Below are 27,392 nucleotides of genomic sequence, written 5' to 3' on the forward strand. Positions count from 1 at the left end.
ATTCCTTGGGTTCGGCTCGAGTAGGTTATCCGATGCATCTCGCAGGCGGTACGCTCCACCAGTCAGGACTTGGTCAATTATGAAGGGACCTTCCCACTTGGGCTTGAGTTTGTCCTTTTTCTTGTCCGGCAGGCATATAACTAATTCGCCAACGTTGTAATTTTTGGCCCGTACTTCTCTGCTTTGGTATCTTCGAGCTTGCTGTTGATAGAATGCGGAACGGGCTTTTGCCACGTCACGCTCTTCCTCGAAGGCGTCCAAACTGTCCTGCCGATCGAGCTCGGCTTCTCTTTCTTCATACATGCGCACTCGAGGTGAGTCATGAATTATGTCGTAGGGCAAAACTGCCTCTGCGTCGTACACCATGAAGAATGGTGTGTATCCGGTGGTGCGATTCGGCATGGTCTGCAGCCCCCAGACTACGGAGTCGAGCTCCTCTACCCAGTGCGTATTAGATTCCTTAAGGGACCGCACTAATCTGGGTTTGATGCCGCTCATGATAAGACCAGTTGCACGTTCGACCTGGCCATTAGTTTGTGGGTGATAGACGGAGGCATAATCGAGCTTGATGCCCATGTTTTTGCACCAGAGTTTTACCTCGTCGGCCGTAAAGTTCGTGCCATTATCAGTGATGATGCTATGGGGGACGCCGTAACGGTGTACAACCCCGGATATAAAGTCTATCACCGGTCCGGATTCGGCCGTCTTAACAGGCTTGGCTTCTATCCATTTGGTGAACTTATCCACCATGACCAGTAAGTAATTTATCTTGTGGGTTCCGCCTTTAAGGGGTCCAACCATGTCAAGCCCCCAGACCGTGAAGGGCCAAGTGATGGGGATAGTTTGGAGGGCGGTGGGTGGCATATCGTTTTGGTTTGCAAAAAGCTGGCAACCGACGCATCGTTGGACTAAGTCCTGGGTGTCTACCCGGGCTGTCGACCAATAAAAGCCTGTACGGAAGGCCTTGCTTACAAGGGACCGAGCTGCAGCGTGATGACTGCCGAGTCTATCAAGAATTTCAGCCAGGAGGTTCCGCCCTTCCTCTTCGGAGATGCACCATTGAAGGACTCCGGTAGTGCTTTTCTTATAAAGCTCTCCCTCATGGACTTTATAGGCTTTGGATCGCCGCACTATGCAGCGTGCCTCATTTTGGTCCTCGGGGAGTTCCTTCCTAGTAAGGTAGGCGAGGAATGGTTCTATCCACGGGGCGATGACGACCATTATTACGTGGGCCGAAGGTGTTATTTCATTGGCAGAGCCTCCAATTATGTTAGAGTGTTCGGTGTCGGGCAGTGCGGTTGGGTCCGGGCTGTTATTGTCGGGATCCCCTTCCCGTACTACGGATGGCTTGAACAACCTTTCCAAGAAGATGTTGTGGGGGACTACATCGCGTTTTGTGCCGATGCGTGCCAGGACATCTGTCGCTTGATTATTTTCCCGGGCTATATGGTGAAATTCGAGCCCTTCGAACCGAGCTGACATTTTTACGACGGCGTTGCGATAATCTGCCATTTTTGGATCCTTGGCATCAAAGTCTCCATTTATTGGGATATTGCGAGGTTCGAGTCCCCGCGTACCTCTAGGCGTTGAATGCCCATGAATACCGCCATCCGGAGACCATGTAAAAGGGCCTCATATTCCGCTGCATTGTTGGAGTCTGTGTACATTATCTGGAGTACGTATTGAACTGTGTCTCCTGTGGGGGACGTCAAAACGACGCCAGCCCCTAGACCGGCCAACATTTTGGAGCCGTCGAAGTGCATGACCCAGTTTGAATATGTGCCGTACTCTTTAGGGAGTTCGGTCTCCGTCCATTCTGCGACAAAGTCGGCCAAAACTTGCGACTTGATAGCTCGCCGTGGCTTGTAAGTTATGTCGAACGGGAGGAGCTCAATGGCCCACTTTGCAATCCGGCCCGTCGCGTCGCGGTTGTTTATAATATCGTTAAGTGGCACTTCCGAGGCTACTGTTATTGAACACTCTTGAAAGTAGTGTCGCAGCTTCCGGGATGCCATAAATACCGCGTACGCAATCTTTTGATAATGCGGGTACCGTGACTTGCACGGAGTAAGGACAATGGACACATAGTAGACCAACTTTTGAAGGGGTAATTTATGTCCGTCCGTTTCTCGTTGGATGACGAGCACTGCGCTTATGACCTGATGGGTTGCTGCAATGTATAATAGCATTGGTTCGCCAATGTTTGGCGCGACCAGGGCTGGGTTTGTTGCCAAGATGGCTTTTATTTCATCGAGTCCGGCCGTGGCTGCATCCGTCCACTCGAAGTGTTCGGTGCGCCGAAGGAGGCGGTAAAGTGGTAGGGCCTTTTCTCCCAAGCGGGAGATAAAGCGGCTTAGGGCCGCCATGCATCCGGTTAATTTTTGTATTTGTTTGAGGTCCTTCGGGATATCCAATTGTGACAGAGCTCGGATCTTGGCTAGATTTGCTTCAATTCCTCTACCGGATACAATGAAGCCCAAGAGCTTTCCGGCTGGAACGCCGAAAACACATTTTTCTGGGTTAAGCTTGATGTCGTATGTTCGGAGGTTATCGAATGTTAGCCTCAAGTCGTCTACTAGAGATTCGACATGTCTTGTTTTAACGACCACATCATCTACGTATGCCTCCACTGTTTTGCCGATCTGGTTTGCCAGACATGTCTGAATCATGCGTTGATATGTTGTGCCGGCGTTCTTGAGCCCGAAGGGCATTGTGTTGACGCACAATGGGCCGTATGGTGTGATGAATGCCATTGCGGCTTGGTCTAACTCTGCCATCCTTATTTGATGGTAGCCGGAGTATGCGTCGAGGAAACACAACGAATCGTGTCCCGCGGTAGCGTCGATAATTTGATCGATGTGGGGGAGGGCGAAGGGATCCTTTGGGCAAGCCTTGTTAAGGTCTTTAAAATCAACGCACAGGTGCCAGGATTTGTCCTTCTTTGGTACCATCACCAGGTTTGCTAGCCAGTCCGGGTGTTTTATATCTTTGATGAATCCGGCCTCCAATAGCTTGGCTAGTTCCTCTCCCGTGGCCTGTCTCTTAGGTTCGAAAAAACGCCGAAGAGCCTGTTTGACTGGCTTGAATCCTTTTAGGATATTTAAGCTGTGTTCGGCCAGCCTGCGTGGGATTCCTGGCATGTCTGAAGGGTGTCAGGCAAAAATGTCCCAGTTCTCTTGTAGGAACTCTCGTAGTGCGGCGTCTACATCAGGGTTTAACTGTGCCCCGATGGAAGCTGTTTTATTGGGGTCCGTTGGATGGACCTGGAATTTGACTATTTTGTCCGCCAGTTTAAAGGAGGTGGACTTGGATCTTTTGTCGAGTATCACATCGTCCCTATTCACCGTGGAGTGTAGCGCAGTCAGTTCCTCAGCCGCTAGGGCTTCGGATAGCGCCTCGAGGGACAGTGAGGCTGTCTTGTTTTCGGCGTGGAGTGCTATGTCCAGATCACTAGCGAGAGTGATGATTCCGTTAGGACCGGGCATCTTGAGCTTCATGTACCCGTAATGGGGTATTGCTAGGAAGATTGTAAATGCTTCCCGCCCGAGCAGAGCGTGGTATCCGCTACTGAACGGGGCCACTTGGAACGTGACCTCTTCAGACCTATAATTATCCTGCGTGCCGAACACCACATCTAGTGTGATTTTTCCTGTACAGCGTGCTTCCCGATTGGGGATTATTCCTCTAAAGGTTGTGCTGCTTCGCTCAATGTGGTTCCAGTCTATTTCCATTTTTTGAAGGGTTTCCTCATAAATGAGGTTCAATCCGCTGCCGCCATCCATGAGTACCTTGGTAAGATGAAAGTCGTCCACTATTGGACTGAGGACCAATGCGGCTGGTGCTCGGGCTGTTCGGAATTTAGGTTCATCACTGGCGTTAAAAGTAATTGCCGTGTCACTCCATGGGTTTATTGTTGCTACATGGTAGACTTCGGCAAGGCTGCGGAGTGTTCTTTTTCGCATATTATTTGATGCGAAAGTCTCGAAGACTGTTAATACCGTACTGGTGTCTCTGGGATGGCTTTCTGTGGCTTCTGGAATTAGAAGATCTTCCCCAATTTTTGCCACCTGCCGGAGTATCCAACATGCTCTAAGGCTGTGAGTTGGTGTGGTGCCCTCTGCACTGTGAATTTTATAGGGTCCATTAAGCCATCCTTCCAGTACGGTTCCGTGCCCTGTAGAGGGCTTTTGCATTTTGGTATTGAACCCGGGTGTCTGGCGATGATGCACCCTTTTATTTCGGACTGGGTTTGTATTCAGGGCCGGATTGTCCCAAAATTTTATTTCGGTTTTCCAGGCGCTTTCCATTGCACGGTAGTTTCGTACTATGGACGCCAAGTCAGTGAAGCATGGAATATCACGACGACTTATGGCGTTGAGGATTCCCTTGTCTGTGAAATTATTGCAGAAGAATGAAATTGCGTCTTCCTCGCGGCAGTCCTTTATCCTGTTCATAACCAGGAGGAATCTGGCCCAGTAATGATGTACTGTTTCCTCGGGCTCTTGCCTAATTTGGGATAGATCGCTTATGTACGGGTGGGTGGGTGGAATCAAATCCGAAACCTCACCCAATCTGAGACCCAGACGCCAAGGAGTTTCTGAACTCGGAAGTCTGGATTCTTGGATGCTGTCCAATGAATCTAGCCCGTCGCCTGACTTTAAGTTCAGGTCTTGAGTGATGTCCTTCCCTCCGCGGGTATCCGTCTTAGAGGGATCGGGAATCCAGACATAGCTAGTCCTTTAGATAGATGATGGGTCGTCGCACTGTCCCTCTACCACGGCAACGTGATGGGTGACCTGGGGAGAGTTAATCTCTCTCAGATCGGGTTTAGGCCCATTCTAGTCGTAATCCGTAGCAACTCCCAGAGCGGCGGTGCGATCCAAGAGCTCGTCTAGGGAAGAGAGCTCCATTGGATCTAGCTGCTCGGCGAACTCCGAGCTGACATGAAGATTGCTTTCAATGACCCGAGAGGTCATCGTCGGCGCAGCAGCCAACAGGCGGTCATAAGGAAACCACCTAGCCTGAGAGTTTGGCCGACAGCCAAAACTCCCTTAGCAACGGTGCCGTCTTTAAAGACGGGATGAGGCATCCTTCCTTATGGTGATGGCACAGAGGAACTCTCAATGAAAGCACCAATGCCGGTATCAAAACCGGCGGATCTTGGGTAGGGGGTCCCGAACTGTGCGTCTAGGCGGATGGTAACAGGAGGCAGGGGACACAATGTTTTACCCAGGTTCAGGCCCTCTTGATGGAGGTAAAACCCTACGTCCCGCTTGATTAATATTGATGATATGGGTAGTACAAGAGTAGATCTACCGCGAGGTCAGAGAGGCTAAACCCTAGAAGCTAGCCTATGGTATGATTGTTGTTCCTATGGACTAAATCCCTCTGGTTTATATAGACACCGGAGAGGGCTAGGGTTACACAGAGTCGGTTACAATGGTAGGAGATCTACATATCCGTATAGCCAAGCTTGCCTTCCACGCCAAGGAAAGTCCCTTCCGGACACGGGACGAAGTCTTCAATCTTGTATCTTCATAGTCCAAGAGTCCGGCCGAAGGTATAGTCCGGCTATCCGGACACCCCCTAATCCAGGACTCCCTCAGCAACAAGCAATGAGTGAACACATCGACAACCTCGCCGCCGACTTGCGACTCTCCGAGCAACGTACAAGAGACTACTTTGACCACAAGCTCGATGATCGCAAGCAAGAGAAAGATGCAAGAATGGACGAGATTCGTGCTTTGTTGCTCAACTGCTCTTCTTCCACTTCGTTCTCATCAAGACGGAGCCGCTCAAGTCGACACTCTGACTTCACCCTCTCCAGATCAAGTACACCGACATCGAACACTCTTTGACGTGCCGCGTGCAACGACCGTCAAGCAATCCTCAATCCTCTACGCGATACTGACTCTCAAGAGAACCGACGACGTCAATCCCAAGCGGCTTTTGCGCTAGCATGAGAGCGGCAACGGCAAAGCCAACATGAAGAGGAAGAGCAAGCGCGTCTACACCAAGATGCACAAGATGCCGAGGCACAACGCCAAGAAAAACAACTCCGTGAAGCTCAAGCACTTGAGGCGCAATGTGCCCTCCAAGATTCAAGTCGAGCCGTAGCCAACCGAGGCCGAGAAGTTCGTGAACATGAAGAAGCACTTCGCGAAGAAGCTCACGAACGAAGATTTCAAGCTCGTGTGCAACGTCAAGCTCGACAAGTTCCTCCACAAGCTCGCCAAGGACATCAAGTTCGCCAAGAGCATGAAGACAATGGAAATCCTCCACGACAAGAGCAACACGAGGTTGACAACCCTCCTCACCAAGAGCACAACGAGTTTGACGATCATCAACAACATGGGCGTTATCTTCCCCGACCGCAACACAATGAAGAGCAACGCTACGGCAAGCTAAAGTTCAGCATGCCCAAGTTCAATGGAAGCAACGATCCCGAAGAGTACCTTTCATGGGCATTGAAGGTCGACAAAATCCTCAATTTACACAACTATGAAGAAGAGAAGTAGATCGCGATGGCATCCCTTGAGTTCCAAGACTATATCCTTATTTGGTGGGAACAAGTCATCGAGCGCCGTGACGCAAGAGGTGAACCACCCATCACTACTTGGGCGCAAATGAAGGATGTCATGAGAGCACGCTTCATGCCTACATATTACAACCTCGACCTCTTCAAGAAACTTCAACTACTTAAGCAAGGAACCAAGACTTTGAAGAGTACTACAAGGAGATCGAGATTGCCATGATAAGAACAAACGTCACAGGAGATGATGAGCAAACTATGGCATGTTTCTTGAATGGACTCAACCATCCTATCAAGAAGCTCGCTGACTTTCAACCATACTCGAACCTCATCGAGCTAGTGCATCTAGCTACCAAAGCAGAACGTCAAGTGCAAGACGATTACAAGTATGTCAAGTTCTCATCCAAGTCATATGGCTTCTCCAACATCCAAGCTTCAATGACGCCAACACCATCTACCAAGCCATCTACAATCAACATTGACAAGTCGAGTTCCAAGAAAGCCTCGTCAACACCAAGTCATCCTTATACAACGAGCAACTTCAAGCCGAGAGCATCATCATCATCGACTCCAACCGATGAGACCGTCAAGACGAGTTCCTTCAAATGCTTCACATGCGGAGGCCGAGGCCACAAGTCGTACGAGTGCACCAACAAGTGGACCATGATCCTCAATGACGACGACAATTACGACTCAATGAGTGAAGGAGAAATGGAAGCCCTTGAGCAAGTGGCCATACACCGGCAAGTGAACGAAGAAGACACGGAACAAGTCTTTTGCGATGAAGACTCCAGTCTCGCTCTCGTTGTCTCAAAGGACTTGACTCTCCAACATCAAAAAGAAGAAGACCAAAGAAGCCACATATTCTACACCAAGGTCGGTATCAATGGAATATCCGTCAAGGTCATCATCGATGGAGGGAGTTGTCATAATCTCGCAAGTGAAGAACTTTGCTCCAAGCTCCAATTGCCCAAGATGAAGCACCCACATCCCTACAAAGTTAAATGGCTTAGCGACTCCGGCACTATCCAAGTTGAGTATCGAGTACAAGTCTCCTTCAAAATTGGTGCCTACGAAGACACTTTGGAGTGTGACGTCGTTCCAATGACTGTTTTCCACCTTCTTCTTGGACGCCCATGGCAATTTGATAGAGGTGTCATCCACAATGGCCGAACGAACCACTACATCTTCAAGATGAATGGAAAGGAGTATGTACTTCGACCTATGTCTCCAAGCCAAGTGATCGCCGACAAGCAAGCCACCCATCATGGAGAGGATAGTGTATGTGCATCTAGTGCCCCTTAGTGACTTTGGTGTATTGAAGACTTATAGGTTAAGGGACTAATGTGTTTTTGAGTGTACAGAAGTCTATAAGTCTACGAGGAGTTCGATATTTACAGAGAAAGTTGACCCCTAAAAATGAAGTTCTTCGACTGAAGACTTTGGATTTCTGAAGACTTTGAAAGTGAAGAAATTGGTGCAATCCCGAAGACTTGGTATTCATCCGAGGAACATGAAGCGTGAAGAGTTTTGTTTTCGTAGTTTCATTTTCTCTTTCTTGAATCATAGGAAACACCATACTGTTAAAGGGGGTCGAGGAAATACTAAGGAAAAATTTCCATGTGATGCTCAACTCAAAATCCTACACCTACCAATCCCTTCGAGCGAAGCCATTGGAAATCTCATACAGTTCAGTCATATTCTTTAGTGACAGAGATGAAGTTCTTCTGGTCTCTGAGGAACTTGTTCTGACTAAGGAGTTAGGAATTCGCCAGTGCGGATTACTTACACAGTGAGGAACATGATAGCCCTGAGGAATTTGATACTCAAATTTCCGATCGTTGCTGTGCTATGCACCAGCTGTCCCAAAATATCTACCCACCTAACGGTCATATCATTGAAGTTCATTTATGTCTTATCATGTCGGGCTGCTCCCTAGGCTATAAATAGCCGCCCCCTACAACCACTAGCTGGTTGTCTGCTCCGAAAGAAACCGACACTTGTCATTTGAGAGCATCCCATCCTCCGAGGACTTTGAGCGAAAATCATCAAGTGAGGAAAACCCAAACCCAAACACCTACAAACCCCAAGTGATTGAGAATCACTGAAGAGATTGATCCTGCGTGGATCCGACGCTTGTTACCTTTGAAGACTGTGCTTCTTCCAGACGGTTAGGTGTCAAGGTCTAGAGCATCCAAGAGGAATTGTGGATCGCCGAGTGACAAAGTTTGTGAAGGTTGAAAAGTCACCTGAAGACTTACGACGAGTGATTGGGCGAGGTTTGAGTGACCTTAGCTCAAGGAAAATACGGTGCGGACTGTGTGTCCAGGACTGTGTGTCCTCAAGTTTAAATACCTAGCCGCTCCAACCAGACGTACAACTGAGACAGCAGTTGTAACTGGTCTACCAAATCATTGTCTTCACCAAGCTCACTGGTTCTATTTCCTCAACTGTTTCATTTCCTCATAATTGTGTTGAGTGCTTGTTCGTATCTGTGTTTGAAGACTTTGACTGAAGACTTTCTCAATTTCCCCAGTTCAATTTCTTCAGTCTGTTTGTCTTCATCCTATGTTATCCTATGTTTACGCTTTCTGTACTCTGTGCTTGTCTTCATTTCATCATGATGACTATGCTTGTGCTCTGTTATGTTTACTTTTGAGTACTTATTCCGCTGCTAGTAGTTATTCGCTAAGGAATTTCCTCACCTGCAAATTCCTCAGTGAAGAATTCATAAAAATCGCCTATTCACCCCCTCTAGTCGATATAACGCACTTCCAATTGGTATCAGAGCAAGGTACTCCCTTGTTCTGTGTGATTTTGGTTTAACCGCCTGGAGTTTAGTTATGTCGACCGCAGGTATGATCAAGGTCTCTGCTTGGTGTCCTACTTTCGATGGAACGGACTACCCCTACTGGAAGAATAAGATGCGAATGCATCTTGAGGCAATTGATAACGATCTCTGGTATGTTGTGGAAAATGGTGTTCCCTCAGTCACACTTTCCCTGAATGCTGCTGATGTGAAGAGATTCAAGCAACTCGATTCTCAAGCGAAGAATATCATATGTGGCCATCTGAGCAAAGGATAGTATCGAAGAGTGAGTGCTTTGGGAACTGCTAAGCTTATCTGGGATAGGCTGTCCAAGGTGAATGAAGGAGTCTCAACACAACGTGACTCTCGAGTTGATGTTCTTCGCAATCTCTTCAACCGCTTCAAAAGACTCGACAATGAAAATGTTCAACAAACCTTCGATCGCCTCACTGACATCTCAAATGAGCTTCAAGCACTTGGTGCCACTGACATCACCGACCATGAGGTGGTGAAGAAATTGCTGAGATCGCTTGATTCCTCATTTGATACTCTAGCATTGTTGATACAAGAACTTGCTGATTACAAGTCACTTGATCCCGCTTATATCCTCGAGAGGCTAAATACTCATGAGTTCCAGCTTGCTGAAAAGAGAGATCTCTATGGTTCGAGCTATGGCAGATCACGTGCACTGAAGGCCAAGGCAGTATCTGAGTCCGAAGATGAAGACTCTGGTAGCACCCTTGGTGATCCTGAAGAACTAAGCCACGAGCTAGCACTGCTCGTGAAGAAATTCCAGAAGTTCTCAAGACGTGGTTGCTTTGGAAGACCCTCAAGGAGCAATGATTCCTCATCCAGTGACTACAAGAAGAGGCTTTGTCACAAATGCAAGAAACCTGGATATTACATTCAAGATTGTCCTCAGTGGGAAAAGGAATCAAAGAAGAAGAAATACAAGGATTACAGTTCTGATGATGTGAAGAAAAATAAGAAATCATCAAAATCTTCATCATCAAAATCCTCAAAGTCTTCATCTCACAAGAAAAGCAGCCCCAAGAAGGCTCAGGCATTCATTGGCAAGGAAATGGACTCTGAGGCTGAATATGAAGAAAATGAGGAAGAGGAGGCATCTGAGGAGTCTGAATCTGGTGTGGCGAGCCTAGCCCTCGCTACTGCATTCGTTAGCAAGTCTATCATCAACACTGAAGAAAATGACCTCACCAACAAGGCTGATGAAGGCAATGATGACTACGCTCCCACCTATTCCTTCATGGCGAAGGGTGCCAAGGTACTCAAATATACCTCCTCTGAATCAAGTGAGAATGAATCTGATGAAAACCTGAAGCTCAGCTATTCTAAACTTTCTAAGATTGCTGTAAAACAACAAAGGGCTTTTGAAAAGGTTCAAAACATGCTAGACAAAAGTGATGATATGTTGGGTGAAGAAATGGATCGCACTAAAGCCTTGACTAAAAATCTTCAGACACTTCAGACTAGGTTTGACAACCTTCAAGGTCATCATAACACTCTCTTATCTGATCATGAGAAGCTTTCTTATGAATTTCTTTAAAGAAAGCAAGATCTTGAAAAGCTAAGAGTGAGTTATGAAGATCTTCAGAAGGAGCGTGATTCATTACTTGCTCAACAAATCAGCGCTTCTCAGGAAGAATTTGTTCCTCCTTGTGTGACATGCATTGAACGTGAATTTGCTAATTCTTCACCTGAATGTTCAACTGCTTCTAATGCTACAAATTCTTCACCTGACTTTGCTATCACTAATTCCTCATCTGAGGACATTGCTAGTATCACTGATGATACAGGGCTGAAGGAATTGTACATGACAGGCATGTACAAAAGCCTCAAAGGGCATCAGACTCTTTGTGATGTGCTTAAAAAGTAGATCCTCAACAGGAACCCTCGGAAAGAGGGTATTGCCTTTGAGAGAAAACTCAATGCTGATGGTACATATTGGAAGCCTGAGCAGTACCCCAAAACCTCATGGGTTGCTGCAAAGGGACCTCCAGTTGATCCATCTAATTTATCTGGCTTTGCATGTAAACTGTTCAAAAATCAGAATGGTGAAGTATTTGCTAGATATGTTGGCACTATGAAGAAAATCTGGGTTCCCAAAAGGTTCCTTGAAAGTCTTCAGGTGAATGTCCTCAGGACACCACCTGTGAAGAATAGGAACCCTAGATCAAATTCTTCATATTGACCAAACTCCTCAAAAGGATCAAAGTCCTCATATGAATATCATCGTGCTAACAACTCTGTTTTGCAGGGAAGAGCTAAGGGCTATGAATATGAGCATTATTCTTCTAATTATTATGTTCATAAGCCCTCAAAGAATTTCTCTTCTTATTCATATGCTTATCCTAACCCCTCTTATGTGAAACGAAATGGGCTGGCTTCTATGCCACCTTTCTCATATGGAGCTCGCAGAGTGATGACCTCTTTGCCACCCCTTTAGATGTGGGTGGTGAAGAAAAAGAACTAATCTCTTCTGCAGGGTCAGGTCTCCAGACGAACGTAATCGTCTGAAGAATTTGCTGGAGACCTGAGCGTGCCTGATAGGACGCTGGCTAACCATGAAGAAATGAACTTTCATTTCTCACGTCCTCATACTGCTTTATCTGTTCTATTGCTTGATGAAATTGATCTGATGATTTGATGTCATATTCTTCACTTATGAAGTATATGAGTTCGTAAGTTGCACTAATTCATCTGCATGATGATCAACCCAAAGCCACTGAGTGGGTCCTCAATAGTGGATGTACAAATCACATGACTGGTGACAAGAATCTATTGATGGATGCTCCATTATCTCCATTGCATCTGAAGCATATCATCTTTGGTGACAAAGGCAAATGTCAGGTATTGGGTCTAGGTAAGGTTGCGATCACAAAGGATCGACACATGGACAAAGTCATGCTTGTCGAGTCCTTAGGATACAACCTCATGTCTGCCTCAATGCTTTGCGATCTTAATATGGTTGTTGTCTTTGGCAAGTACCGTTGTGTTGTGGTTATGGAATATGACAATTCCAAAGTCTTCAAAGGCTTTAGGAGAGGAGACCTGTATATTGTTGATTTCTCTACAAGACCACAACCAGCCGTGTGCCTACTTGCAAAAGCTTCGGAAGGCTGGCTCTGGCATCGACGACTTGGTCATGCAGGCATGAGGAATTTGCACACGCTTGCGAAGAAGAAGCATGTCATTGGCATCGAAAATGTCAAATTCCTCAAGGATCACTTATGCGGAGCCTGTGAAGCTGGAAAGATAACCAAGGCCAAGCATCCAGCGAAGACAATCATGACTACCACTCAACCATTTGAATTGGTTCATATGGATATTTTTGGCCCTAATCATTATTCTGCTGTTAGAAATGATGCATCTCTATATGGTTTTGTTATTTTTGATGATTACTCTTGATACACATGGGTACACATTGTTACTTACAAACATGAAGTGCAGGAAGTCTTCAGACGATTTTCCTCAAGGGCTTCAACCAACTTTGGCGTGAAGATCAAGCACATCAGAAGTGACAATGGAACTGAGTTCAAGAATTCTAGTCTTGATGACTATCTTGATGAACTTGGTATTACTCATGAGTTATCTGCTCCTTATACTCCTCAGTAGAACGGCGTCATGGAGTGCAAGAACAGAACTCTTGTTGAGATGGCTCGCACTATGCTTGATGAATACAAGACACCTCGTCGTTTCTGGATTGATGCAATTGATACTGCGTGCCACATCATCAACAGAGTATATCTTCACAAATTCTTCAAGAAGACTGCCTATGAACTCCTCACTGATAAGAAACCCAATGTAAGTTATTTCAAAGTCTTTGGTGCTAAATGTTGGATTAGAGATCCTCATCACAACTCAAAATTTGCACTGAAAGCACATGAAGGTTTTATGCTTGGTTACGGAAAGGACTCGCACACCTACAGAGTCTTCAACAACGTTCTTCACAAAGAGAGCACCTACCTACTGTGATAGATGAACCAGCACCTGAGGAAACTATCAAGTTCAAGGCTACTGAGGATGTCATTCCTACTGAAGAATCTACTGAAGAATTCATTCTAGAACATGAAGAACGTCGAGCTAATGCACCTGAATAAAATGCTAAAGAAAATTGTGCTGAAGAAAATGCTGATCAAATTCCTCAACGACAACCAGCTCATCCTCGCGTTGCAAAAGAAGTGCAAGTTGAAAAGATCATTAATGACATTAAAGCACCAGGTCCTCTCACACACTCAAAAGCTTCACATTTATCTAACTTTTGTGGGCACTATGCTTTTGTCTCTATCACAGAGCCCACTAAGGTAGATGAAGCATTTCTGGAGCCTGGGTGGATACAGTCATGCAAGAAGAATTACATCAGTTCGAGCTCAACAACGTCTGGGAACTGGTCAAACGTCCAGATCCTCGCAAGCACAATATCATTGGCACAAAATGGATCTATCGCAACAAGCAAGACGAAAATGGCCTTGTGGTAAGGAATAAGGCACGGCTTGTAGCTCAAGGCTACACACAGGTTGAAGGAATTGATTTCGATGAAACTTTTGCACCTGTTGCTAGACTTGAGGCTATTCGCATATTACTTGCTTATGCTAACCATCATGATATCACTTTATATCAAATGGATGTGAAAAGTGCATTCCTCAATGGTAAGCTTGAGGAAGAAGTATATGTTTCTCAACCCCCAGGTTTTGAAGATCCAAAGAATCCTGACAAAGTCTTTAGACTCAATAAGGCCCTCTATGGCCTCAAGCAGGCCCCTCGGGCGTAGTATGATACTCTGAAGGAATTCCTTATGAAGAAAGGCTTCAAACCCGATTCACTCGACCCTAGTCTTTCCACTAAATGTTATGATGGTGAATTGTTTGTGTGCCAAATATATGTTGATGATATTATCTTTGGTTGTACTGACCAACATTATAGTGATGAATTTGCCTATATGATGAGTGAAGAATATCAAATGTCTATGATGGGAGAGTTGAAATTATTCTTGGGTCTTCAAATTCGTCAACAACACAATGGCATATTCATATCTCAGGAGAAATACCTCAAGGATGTACTGAGGAAATTCGGCATGCAAGATTGCAAAGGCGTCAAAATTCCTATGCCCACAAATGGCCATCTGTGCACTGATGAAAATGGTATCGACTTCGATCATAAGGTATACCGCTCCATGATTGGTTATTTATTGTACTTATGTGCATCTAGGCTAGATATTATGCTTAGTGTTTGCATGTGTGCCCGATTTCAAGCTACACTAAAGGAATCACACCACAAGGCTGTGAAGCATATTCTTCGATATCTAGCTCACACACCAACAATTGGATTATGGTACCCCAAGGGCTCGACTTTTGATCTCATTGGATATTCTGACTCTGACTATGCTGGTGATCATGTGGACCGCAAGTCAACATCTGGTACATGTCATTTCCTCGGACGATCTTTGGTCTGTTGGTCCTCGAAGAAACAGACCCCAAAGGCTCAGCTTTTGACCTCATTGGATATTCTGACTCTGACTATACTGGTGATCATGTGGACCGCAAGTCAACATCTGGTACATGTCATTTCCTCGGACAATCTTTGGTCTGTTGGTCCTCGAAGAAATAGAATTGCGTATCACTATCTACTGCTAAAGCTGAGTACATTGCCGCTGGTTCTTGCTGTGCTAAATTGCTATGGATGGAGCAAACTCTCAAGGACTACAGCGTCAACATGAAGAATGTGCCTCTCTTCTGTGACATTGAGAGTGCCATCAAGATTGCTCACAACCCAGTTCAGCACTCGAAGACAAAGCGCATTCAGATTCGTCATCATTTTCTTCGTGATCATGGGTTGAAGGGTGACATTTCTATTGAGCATGTGAAGACTAAAGAACAGCTAGCCGATATATTCACAAAGCCCTTGGATGAGAAGAGATTTAGCAAGTTGCGGTGTGAGCTAAATATCTTAGAGTCTTCGATTGTTCTTTGAAATCGACACTCATCCTAACACTTATGCAAAATTGATGACTTAGATGTGCAACACATGAAGAAACATTTTTCTTCAATCAATGAAGAATAACACTCTAAGTGTGAAGAAATTAATGAAGAATTTGATTCTCAGAACCCTACTACAAATGTACGTGGTGTCTGAAATCATCATTCTTATACGGTGGGTCACGCCACCACCAAAAGTTGAAATATATATATATATATATATATATATATATATATATATATATATATGAGTTTATGTCCTCTACAGCATTCACTTATGGCTAATTCTTCAAGTTGTTTTTTCTGCTAAGTGAATGTGATCGGACCCTTCCCCCTCTATGCTATACTCAACCCAATTTTTTCACAAATTCTTCATGTGCGTTCTATTTGAAACTCGTTCAAAATCTTCACTGTGTCCTTGTGAGCTGAAGAAATTGTGAATGGAACTTTAAAACCTATCTTATCTAAATTTTCGGCTTTGCCGCTCAAACCGTTCCGCATCCCACGATATACTTATCTATTCACCCACGATCTCACACGATCTCCACTTCTCAGTACGTGGGTGATACATGTCATGCGAATGAGAAGGGTCAGGGGCACGTTCGTCCAAATTCTTCGGGCGAACAGTTTTTCACCGTGGCTATAAATACCCCTCTCCCCTTCCTCACTTCCTTTATTTCGCATGACCTCCTTCTCCATCTCGAGCTTCTCAAACCCTAGCGTCGCTGCTACTTCATCATCGCCGGTGAGGAAGAGCTTCACTGCCTCGACCTCGTTGCCGCCGTACTCGCGCCGGCCGCGGAAATCTTCACTCCGCAGCCGCCGTAGCTGTCTTCCTCCGCCGAGTTAGGGCGTGGAAGATCTGCATAGACGAACTTCACTTCTCCACCTCACAGTTCGTCGTGTTCTTCATTCAGGGTAATTAAAAGATACTTTTTCTGCCCTCTATGATTCAAATGATTATCTACAAAATCTTCAAAGGTGTTTTTCTTCAAATCTTCACACACTAAAACACCTCACATGTCATTTGTTCTTGATTCATTTCTCTAAGTTATGTTTTCTTCAAGATTACTCAAATGTGTGGATTTTTGATCTATACATCTCTGGAACCTAAGATCAAAGAATGCTTAGTGAAATTCTTCAAGACTCATCTGGTCAAATTCCTCAAACTTGTTCTTTTTACAAAACCTTCTAAGAACACATATGACCTCTCCAAATTCCTCGCAACTATACTCTATTCATAGGTACTCATGTCCACTACTGAATCACTAGGTTCTCATCAACTTAACTCATTTGCAGCGTTCCTCAAAGAAAAATTGCATACTTCTTCAAAAAATTCGATTGTTCAAATTCCTCAACTGAAGAAAATGGCTGATGGTAAGAAGCCACAGAAAGGAGGAAGGAAGACAGAGGTCAACACAACGTTTGAAATCCCTAATGACATCTATGCTGGGTACTGCACACCTCCTGAGGAACATAAAAATCAGCGCAAGGTGCACATTCAGAAGATAGAGAGGAGATGGGCTATAGAGTGGAGGGAGTACAAATATGTTACTCCCAAATACATGAAGAAATTCGCTGTTCCCCCTCCATGCTCAAGACCTCCATTGGCACGTGGCCAAGAAGCAGATCCCACCAGCGTCAAGCGCGATGAGGACTTTCCTGAAGAATGGGCCAAGCACTAGGCCAAGTTGGGCAAACAAGCAAAAGAAGCAGTGAGGAAATTCAATGAACACTCCACTGCTGCTGCTACTGAGGCCTCTGTCAAGCCAAAGAGATCTATGGCAAAGAAGCCTGCATGTAAGCCAAGTGCTTGACCTTCAGTGCCTTCAAGGCCAAGTTCCTCAGCAATGCCCTCACGGCCAGAATCTTCAAGGCCCTCAAGGCCAATTCCTCATGCTACTCCTGCTCCTCCAAAATCTTCAACTCCTCCAAAGTCCTCAGCTGCTCCGACAAAGTCCTCTGCACCTGTGCATCTTGCCACATGCCAAAGGACTACATGCATCTCTATTGCCTCAGGAGCTTCAGCTAGTTCCTCAGCTGCACCCAATTCTTCAACGGGACCCTCTTTGCTGATGACAAAGGCCACTGCTGGACAAGGTCCTCGCCCTAGTCCTCAGAAGAAGCACGTCAGCTTCCAAGTGCCGTCTGAAGAAGACGAAGCTGATGATGAAGAACTTGCTGAGATCATCAGAGATAGGCAAGTCAGGGACGCTAGAGCCAAAGGCACAAATGTGCCACTGCTTTTGTATCCAAGGTTGATCCTCGACTATATTGATCTCTGGCACAAGGACTCAAGCACTCCTATGCCTGATTTCAAGTTGACTCCTGGCCAAAGTCACATGCTGACCCATTTCATCCAAGAAGAAAAATGGAAATATGAGAAGGTCAGGCAGATCAAGAAAGCGCAATATAAGAAGGAGAAATTTCTGAAGAACAACGTTGTCACCATGACAACTGATGAACTTGTAAAAATCCAGTCTAAAATCAAAACCCTCAGCGATGACTTCAAAGCCTACTATGCAGATTGGCAAGGAGCCAAGGTCAGGTTTGTTAAACTGACAGAGAAGTTCACCTCAAATGTTGCAGCTCCATCGCAACAGGAAATTCCTCAGGCTGAAGCATCTGCTCGGCCAACTGAAGAACATGCCAGCACAGCTAATGACTTTCAGGCTGCTGAAGAAAATGTGAGTTCCAGGGCTGATGACTGCATTCCAGCCACTGAAGAAATTGCCAGGGCATCCACTAGTGGTGCGCCTGAAGAAAATGCAGAAGTCAGGGCAACTGCATCAGTTGTGCCTGAAGAAAATCAACCAGATTCCTCTGCTCCTCATGCGCCTACACCAACTCCGATCCTTCCATCTGCATCAGATGTGAAGAAGACCAAGGCTGCAGAGCGTGCAGCTGTGAAGAAAAGGAAGACATCAACTGCATCAGATTCTTCAGCTCAGAAGGAGATGAAGCCATTTACTAGCTCATTTGCAAACCTCATTGATGTTGTTCCTATCTCAACCATGCCATCAAAGGACCTTGTTCCTTTTGATGAAGAATATGCGATTCCAAGTGAATCCGATGAAGAGAATCCCTCTGCTGCTTCGTCAGAGCAGATGGATGAAGAAATTGAAGTCGATACAATCCCGTCAACACCAGTTGTTTCCTCGCCTATGCCTCAGTTCACAGCTGAAGAGGCTGGCATTGAAGAAATGGAAGATGAAGATGTGGACATTGGTTGTCCCACACCTATGCTAAGTGATGAATTTTGCAAAAGTCAGCATCCCAACTCTGCACCGTTCACACCTTTACAGCAAATACCTCAGTCCCCTGCACAAACTGTTCAAATGGGCTCTGAAGAAACTCACCCCACTGCGTCTGTACGTTCCAGCCACTAGTGCTGAAGAAACTGCTGCTGCTGAACATCTGAAGACGCAGACTGCCACTGAAGAGGAACCAGAAATTCCTTAGCCTGAAGAACCTGAGATTGCGATTCCTGAGGTTGTGATGCAACTCACTAACACTCCTCTACCCAAGCCAAAGATCCATTCTCCAGGAAGCAAAAAATTAAAGGCTGATGATTTCTTCGGCGAGCACGTACTCTTCACAGACTACAACCCCTATGACTCTGCTCGCATTAGGAAAAGGCGTTTCTGGACTGCCAGCCAGGCTAATTTCTATTCCTCAGTGCTGTTCAACAAAGACAAAATCCTCTACCATAAGCACATTCCTCATGTGGATATAGAATCTCTGCCGTGCTTCGTGCCATTCCTCAGTGTTCTTCATGACGCTAGACTGTTAAATTTCTACACTGACATCTGTGATTGGAATGAAGAACTCATTATTCAATTTTATGTGACGTTGCACATCACAGGAGATTCTGAAGATGTGAATCCATGGGTGCTGGACTGGATGTCTGAAAACACTCACTACACGGCACCAACTACTGAATTGCTTCGTGCTTTACCACTCAGTCCTCCCCTTGAAGCTGCTCGTTGCATCGACAGTGAACCTGAGCTTACAAATCACTACATGCAAGTTCTGATGAAGCCTTTGAAGCCAGGTCAGGCCCCACGAACCAAATTCCTCGTGAAGGAATTACTATATGTGCCTTGGACTGTCTATCGTATTCTAACGAGGAAAATGAGTCCCATCAAAGGCCACGACTCATCTGATGAGGAAATAGTTGGCATCATGAAGAATCTGCTATTCAACATCATACATAGCATTCCTATCAACTATCATGATTTCTTCACGAGGACTCTGGCAAATGCTGCACTTCTCCGTTTGAGCTGCACCTTATGCACCTTGGATTATGAGATTCCTCAGGACAAGGTCTTCACTCAACTACAAGGCTGCTTTTCAGAATCACCTTAGCTATCTGCCCCCGATTGAAGTCCTCAAGCAGGCTTTTACTTCAACTGATGAAAAGGGAAAGGCCCCTGCAGTCATTGATGAAGGCATTCGTCCATTGGATGGTCAGTTTCACAAAGCTGCATCTTATTCCACCAATGATGACTCTTCCACACATGACTCTGCTGCCAATGCGCCCAAGTCTACTCAAGCCAATGCTCCTCATGTGATGACTGGCCATGAGCTTCTGCTTAGTCTTCACCAGAAGGTGGATCAAAACCATAAATGGGTTAAGCGTCAGTCTAGTTCATTTCTTCACAACATGACTGCTACACACAATGAAGTGAAGAAAAACCATTACTACCTCCATGAAGTCTTCGGTCGCACCTGGGCTATTCTATCACATCTGTATGTTGAGAAGATCTCAAGCAAATGGGTCTCAAGGAAGATTTTGACTGGTCTGCACCTCCACCGAAGAAATACAAGATGGTCAAGGTTCCTCCTTTGGTGTCTAGCTCCTATTCTTCATCAAGCGACACCGACGAGCATGAAGACTTGGACGACACTGAAGCAGGCCCTTCCACAACAAACGACCCCAACAACGCTGGCGCTCCTTCATCAACTTGATATTCTTCAGGGGCGGTAGTCCTCATTTTCCATCCTTTTGGTCATTCGATGACAAAGGGGGAGAATTCTGAGTTAGTCTTCAAGTGGGTCTATCTATATGGGCGTTTTTTTGCTAAATTACAACTCTCGTTCTTCTGAAACTTTATTGGATCGAGTTGTAAACTTAAACCCGATGGTGCTCTGATACATTTGATGTGTTTTTCTGCATGCTTATTCCTCATATATGTTAATGCACGCATGCTGAATTACATCAGTCACCATATTTCATTATGCATTTCAAATTCCTCATTATGATATGTCAAATGCATGTATGAATTACAAGATATAGGGGGAGATCTCCATGATTCTATTCTTCAAGTGTGCAATGGTTCAAAAGCAAATTCCTCATCATGCACATCTTCAGGGACAGTTCTTCTATATCTTGCAATCAAATTCCTCAATATTAGTATTTACACTTCATATGTTTATCCCCGTTGAAAACTTAACCTATATTGTCATCAATCACCAAAAAGGGGGGGATTGTAAGTGCATCTAGTGCCCCTTAGTGATTTTGGTACATTGAAGACTTATAGGTTAAGGGACTAATGTGTTTTTGAGTGTACACATGTCTATAAGTCTATGAGGAGTTTGATATTTACAGAGAAAGTCGACCCCTAAAAATGAAGTTCTTCGACTGAAGACTTTGGATTTCTGAAGACTTTTCAAAGACTTTGAAAGTGAAGAAATTGGTGCAATCCTGAAGACTTGGAATTCATCCAAGGAACATGAAGCGTGAATACTTTTGTTTTCGTAGTTTCATTTTCTCTTTCTTGAGTCATAGGAAACACCTAACTGTTAAAGGGGGTCGAGGAAATACTAAGGAAAAAAATTTCATGTGATGCTCAACTCAAAATCTTACACCTACCAATCCCTTCGAGCGAAGCCATTGGAAATATCATACAGTTCAGTCATATTCTTCAATGAAAGAGACGAAGTTCTTATGGTCTCTGAGGAATTTGTTCTGACTAAGGAGTTAGGAATTCGCCAGTGCGGATTACCTACACAGTGAGGAACATGATAGCCCTGAGGAATTTGATACTCAAATTTCCGACCGTTGCTGTGCTATGAGCCAGCTGTCCCAAAATATCTACCCACCTAACGGTCATATCATTGAAGGGCATTTAAGTCTTATCATGTCGGGCTGCTCCCTAGGATATAAATAGCCGCCCCCTACAACCATTAGCTGGTTGGCTGCTCCGAGAAAACTGACACTTGTCATTTGAGAGCATCCCATCCTCCGAGGACTTTGTGCAAAAATCATCAAGTGAGGAAAACCCAAACCCAAACACCTACAAACCCCAAGTGATTGAGCATCACTGAAGAGATTGATCCCGCGTGGATCCGACAGTTGTTACCTTTGAAGACTGTGCTTCTTCCAGATGGTTAGGCGTCAAGGTCTAGAGCATCCAAGAGGAATTGTGGATAGCCAAGTGACCAAGTTTGTGAAGGTTCGGAAGTCACCTGAAGACTTACCACGAGTGATTGGGCAAGGTATGTGTGACCTTAGCTCAAGGAGAATACGGTGAGGACTGTGTGTCCGGGATTGTGTGTCCTCGGGTTTAAATACCTAGCCGCTCCAACTAGACGTACAACTAACACAATAGTTGGAACTGGTCTACCAAATCATTGTCTTCCCCAAGCTAATTGGTTCTATTTCCTCAACTGTTTCATTTCCTCATAACTGTGTTGAGTGCTTGTTCATATCTGTGTTTGAAGACTTTGACTGAAGACTTTCTCAATTTCCTCAGTTCAATTTCTTCAGTTTGTTTGTCTTCATCCTGTGTTATCATGTGTTTATGCTTTCTATACTCTATGCTTGTCTTCATTTCATCATGATGACTATGCTTGTGCTCTGTTATGTTTACTTTTGAGTACTTATTCCGCTGCTAGTAGTTCTTCGCTAAGGAATTTCCTCACCTGCAAATTCCTCAGTGAAGAATTCATAAAAATCCCCTATTCACCCCCCTCTAGTCGATATAACACACTTTCAGATAGTGACAGAGCGAACCACCAAAAAGAGAGTAAGTGCCACAAGCCCAATTCGAGTGCCTCCACAATGAGCGATAAGAAAAACTTAGTTCTCTTTGCCAGCAAAAGCGAGATACAAGGAGTGTGTGAGAACCCATCTAGTGTCCTACACTATGTCCTTTTATGCAAGGACAATGTAACACAAGCTAACACCTCTCACGCTCTACCTTTTGTGTTGTCTTCTCTTTTGCAGGAATTTCAAGATGTTTTCGCCGACGAGCTACCTCCGCGACTACCTCCACTACGAGGCATCAGGCACCGCATCGACCTCATCCCCAGAGCACCTCTTCCAAACAAAGCTCCCTACCGCGTCAACCCCAAAGAAACCAAAGAAATACAAAGGCATGTAAAGCATCTCATAGACCATGGACATGTGCGTGAAAGTTTGAGTCCTTGTTCCGTTCCGGTCATTCTTGTGCCAAAACGAGATGGTAGCTTTCGCATGTGCTCCGATTGTAGACCTATCAATGCTATCACCGTTCTCTATAGGTATCCCATTCAATGCCTTGATGATATGCTTGATGAACTTAGTGGTGCCACTATATTCACCAAGATTTATCTTAAAAGTGGTTACTATCAAATCCGCATACAAGAGGGTGATGAATGGAAAACCACTTTCAAAACCAAGTTTGGGTTATATGAGTGGTTAGTCATGCCTATGGGTCTATCGGAAGCACCGGGTACTTTCATGCGGCTTATGAATCATGTCTTTCACCCTTACATTTGTGTGTTTATCGTGGTCTACTTCGATGATATCCTTATTTATAGCATGTGGCACCCGGCTCAGAGCAACCGGTCTACCCTGCATTGCCAGCCCAAAGATCAAGTCTTCTGGCAATACACAACAACATGGTACAAAAACAACCGCTTTATAATGCTAGCGGGTTACATAAATCTGAAATTACATCGTTACACGTGGCCAAGCGGCACACACGGTGCTGCTGAACAGTACGTACATTATTTAATGAACATGGCTGGGCCTCGATCACACGAACTATGCGGCAGCGGAAGAACGACGAAGTGGAACTCCATAGCACAGGGACACCGACGTGGACACGGCCTAGAAACGAGATGCGCTCTGATGCGGACCGACTTGCCTAAAGGCTGGCATAACACGCCAGGTCAGCACATTCAATGTACTTGCAAGCTCACAACAAACATAAGCACGATGACAGGCAATATCATGATAATTAATCTGATTAATTCAATGCAAGAAATATTATGGATGCAATGCAAACAAAACGTGCATCGAGTCACACGGACTCGCTTACCAGACGGTTACCTCGTAACCAAACGGTGACGCACCGGGGTCACACGTGAAACCAAACACTCATGAACACCTCAAGAGTTCATGACTCACCAGGAACCAATGCATCACAACAATCACTTAGTTTGCAAGTTTTATTATAAAAATTGATCCATGGTGTGACTTACTGACGAGTTATGCCCATAACCAAGGATGCGGCGATCGATAGATTAAATACACTCTGCAGAGGTAGCACACTTTACACACACTACGGAACACCTGGCCTCGCATTCCCATTCGGGTGGACCAGAGCATTCCGACAAAACCCTCCCTTTGTCATGCACTCTCCCCGGCCACTCTGACCAACTCCCTCTCAGGGCTAGGTCTTGGGTGGCCTCGTGTCTACCAAAGACACCAACGGCCACCATCATGGCAAAAACGGTCCCAAATGGGCACGAGGTACCATAAAAACAAAAACAAGCACACAAGGTTATGTCTGCCTATCGGGCCAGGGTACGCACGCCCATAACCATCCCTTGCGAGAGGCACCGGTGAGAGCTACAACAAAGGATCGAATCAAGACCTTCCCATAAGGTAAATGTGGTCGCACTGAATGGAAAACCTGATTTAGTGGCACCATGATGTGATCAACACCATATTCAAGTTGAACTTAATCAAGTTTAGCTTTGATAAAAACTTTTTATCAATAACATGATATAATGCCATAATCATGCAACTACTCGACATGCAATGCAAACAACTTATTGTCATGGATCAAACTCATAAACATCTTGCAATACTAACAACCAAAACTTCTCTGGTTATAACTTTTTTTATTTATCAAACAATATTTTTATGAGATCATCACTTAATTGAAAATATCACTTAATAAAATAACTATCATTAATTTCCATAGCCATATATCTAGTGCAAAGTTTTACTCTACTTAGCCAAACAAGTTCATGCATTCAACCAGTAGCTAAAACAAGCATATCAAGCAGGGTAAAGTAACTACCAATTAACCAAATTTATTTATAAAATTTTAAATGCAAATAAGAACTCATATTCAAGTAGAAAATCATAGATATTGAAATAACACCATCAAAATGCTGGTGTGGCTTGCCTTAGTGTAGAGGAGGATCACACCCCTCTTGGTTTGCTTCAAGACAAGCTTGTCCTTCTGAAAAGAATTTACACATTCTGAAAATCACCAGAAATTGTAGGCAGCAAGGAAAAATCCACATTTTGGTGTGCTGCTAGAGCTTTCTGGAACAAACACAATGCAAAAAGAATCAAATCATTTGGACTTATGGTTTTGAAGTGGTGTCTGGTCAAAGTTTAGTCAATTTTCTGAATAATATTTGAATTAAACAGAAAACTAGGGGGGTGACGTCGAAGACGTAAACGGGAAAGGCGCCTCCACTCATACCGCTTCGGGCGCGAGTGGTGAGACCGACAAGTGTGTCCTGCGAGTCAGGAGAGAGAGAGAGGGATAGCGAGATCAGAGAGAGGCGGGGCTTTGTTGGAGCTTACACCGGTGGCGAGGGGGTTGGGCCTAGGCTAGAGGGATATGATTGAACCGGGGCTCATGGTGCTCCTGCCCGTACTCGTGGCTTGGTGTGGGGTGGACAAAGCTGCTCGTGGTTGAGCTCGCAAGCTACGGTGGCGTATGGGTTTCTCTGGAGAGGTTGAAGACGATGGCTAGGGACGGCTCCGAGGGCTCAGCGTCGTCTAGGCAGCACCAACAGGCCACCAAGGCCCCGCCCAAGCAGTTGCTTGAGCTCGAGAGGCACCGGAGAGCGGCGGCTGGCCTGCGGGGATCGCCGAAGTCCTCTGGTCGGGGCGACGGCCAGAGGCCTGCCTGACCGAGCTGCTGCTCGTCTATGTGTTCGTGCAGATGGTGTGGAGTGGTGCTTGGCTAGGATTCGAGGCGGGGTTGCTATATATAGCCGGAGCGAGGGGGGACATGTCGCCGCCGAAGCTCTCTGGACACACGGCAAATGATGACGAGAAGCTCCAAGGCGAGGGGGCAAACACTCAGCGTCAACGCAGGAGCTTGCCCACGCTCGTGGACGAGCACAGGAGGCGGTGGAGGAAGTGGACAAGTGCACGTGCACATTGTGGCCTTTTCGCCATGATGTGCCAGTGCTTGCTGCGGCGGCTCCGGTGTCAGCAGGCATCGACGAGCGCTGGAATGAGCACGCGCGAAACAGAGGGGAAAACGCCAGCCAGAGCGCGTCGAGATGTTGCCAGGCGCCGTGTCCTCGCGCGGTCACCTAGCTGGCATGGTCAAAACAATGCCCAGGCTCGGCCAAACCTTGTCTACGCGTTTGTCCGTGTAGTGTCTAGTCTAAGAGAGGTGATAGCTCATGCCCAGGCCGACCAGACTTGACTCTACTAAGTCTTGGGGAACGTAGTAATTTAAAAAAAAATTCCTACGCACACGCAAGATCATGGTGATGCATAGCAACGAGAGGGGAGAGTGTGATCTATGTACCCTTGTAGACCGACAGCGGAAGCGTTAGCACAACGCGGTTGATGTAGTCGATAACAATATTATCGAGGATTATGGTGGAAGGGTGCACCGCACACGGCTAAGAAAATGATCACGTGGATCAACTTGTGTCTCTTGGGGTGCCCCCTGCCCCCGTATATAAAGGAGCAAGGGGAGGAGGCCAGCCGGACCTATTGGCGCGCCAAGGAGGAGTCCTCCTCCTAGTAGGTGGGGAGGGACAAGGAAAGGGGGCGCCGCCCCCCTCTCCTTGTCCAATTCGGACCAAGGGGGGAGGAGGCGCGCGGCCCACCCTGGCTGCCCTTCTCTCTCTCCACTAAGGCCCATATGGCCGATTACTTCTCCCGGGGGGGGGGGGGGGGTTCCGGTAACCCTCCGGCACTCCCGTTTTCTCCGAAATCACCCGGAACACTTCTATTGTCGGAATATAGCCGTCCAATATATCAACCTTTATGTCTCGACCATTTCGAGACTCCTCGTTATGTCCGTGATCACATCCGGGACTCCGAACTAACTTCGGTACATCAAAACTCATAAACTCATAATATAACTGTCATCGAAACCTTAAGCGTGCGGACCCTACGGGTTCAAGAACAATGTAGACATGACCGAGACATGTCTCTGGTCAATAACCAATAGCAGAACCTGGATGCTCATATTGGCTCCCACATATTCTACGAAGATCTTTATCGGTCAGACCGCATAACAACATACGTTGTTCCCTTTATCATCGGTATGTTACTTGCCCGAGATTCGATCGTCGGTATCTCAATACCTAGTTCAATCTCATTACCGGCAAGTCTCTTTACTCGTTTCGTAATACATCATCTCGCAACTAACTCATTAGTTGCAATGCATGCAAGGCTTATGTGATGTGCATTACCGAGAGGGCCCAGAGATATCTCTCCAACAATCAGAGTGACAAATCCTAATCTCGAAATACGCCAACCCAACATTTACCTTTGGAGACACCTGTAGAGCTCCTTTATAATCACCCGGTTACGTTGTGACGTTTGGTAGCACACAAAGTGTTCCTCCGGCAAACGGGAGTTGCATAATCTCATAGTCATAGGAACATGTATAAGTCATGAAGAAAGCAATAGCAACATACTAAACGATCGGGTCCTAAGCTAGTGGAATGGGTCATGTCAATCACATCATTCTACTAATAATGTGATCCCGTTAATCAAATGACAACACATGTCTATGGTTAGGAAACATAACCATCTTTGATTAACAAGCTAGTCAAGTAGAGGCAT

Source organism: Triticum aestivum, chromosome 6A, assembly GCF_018294505.1.
Source record: "Triticum aestivum cultivar Chinese Spring chromosome 6A, IWGSC CS RefSeq v2.1, whole genome shotgun sequence".
Taxonomy (NCBI): domain Eukaryota; kingdom Viridiplantae; phylum Streptophyta; class Magnoliopsida; order Poales; family Poaceae; genus Triticum; species Triticum aestivum.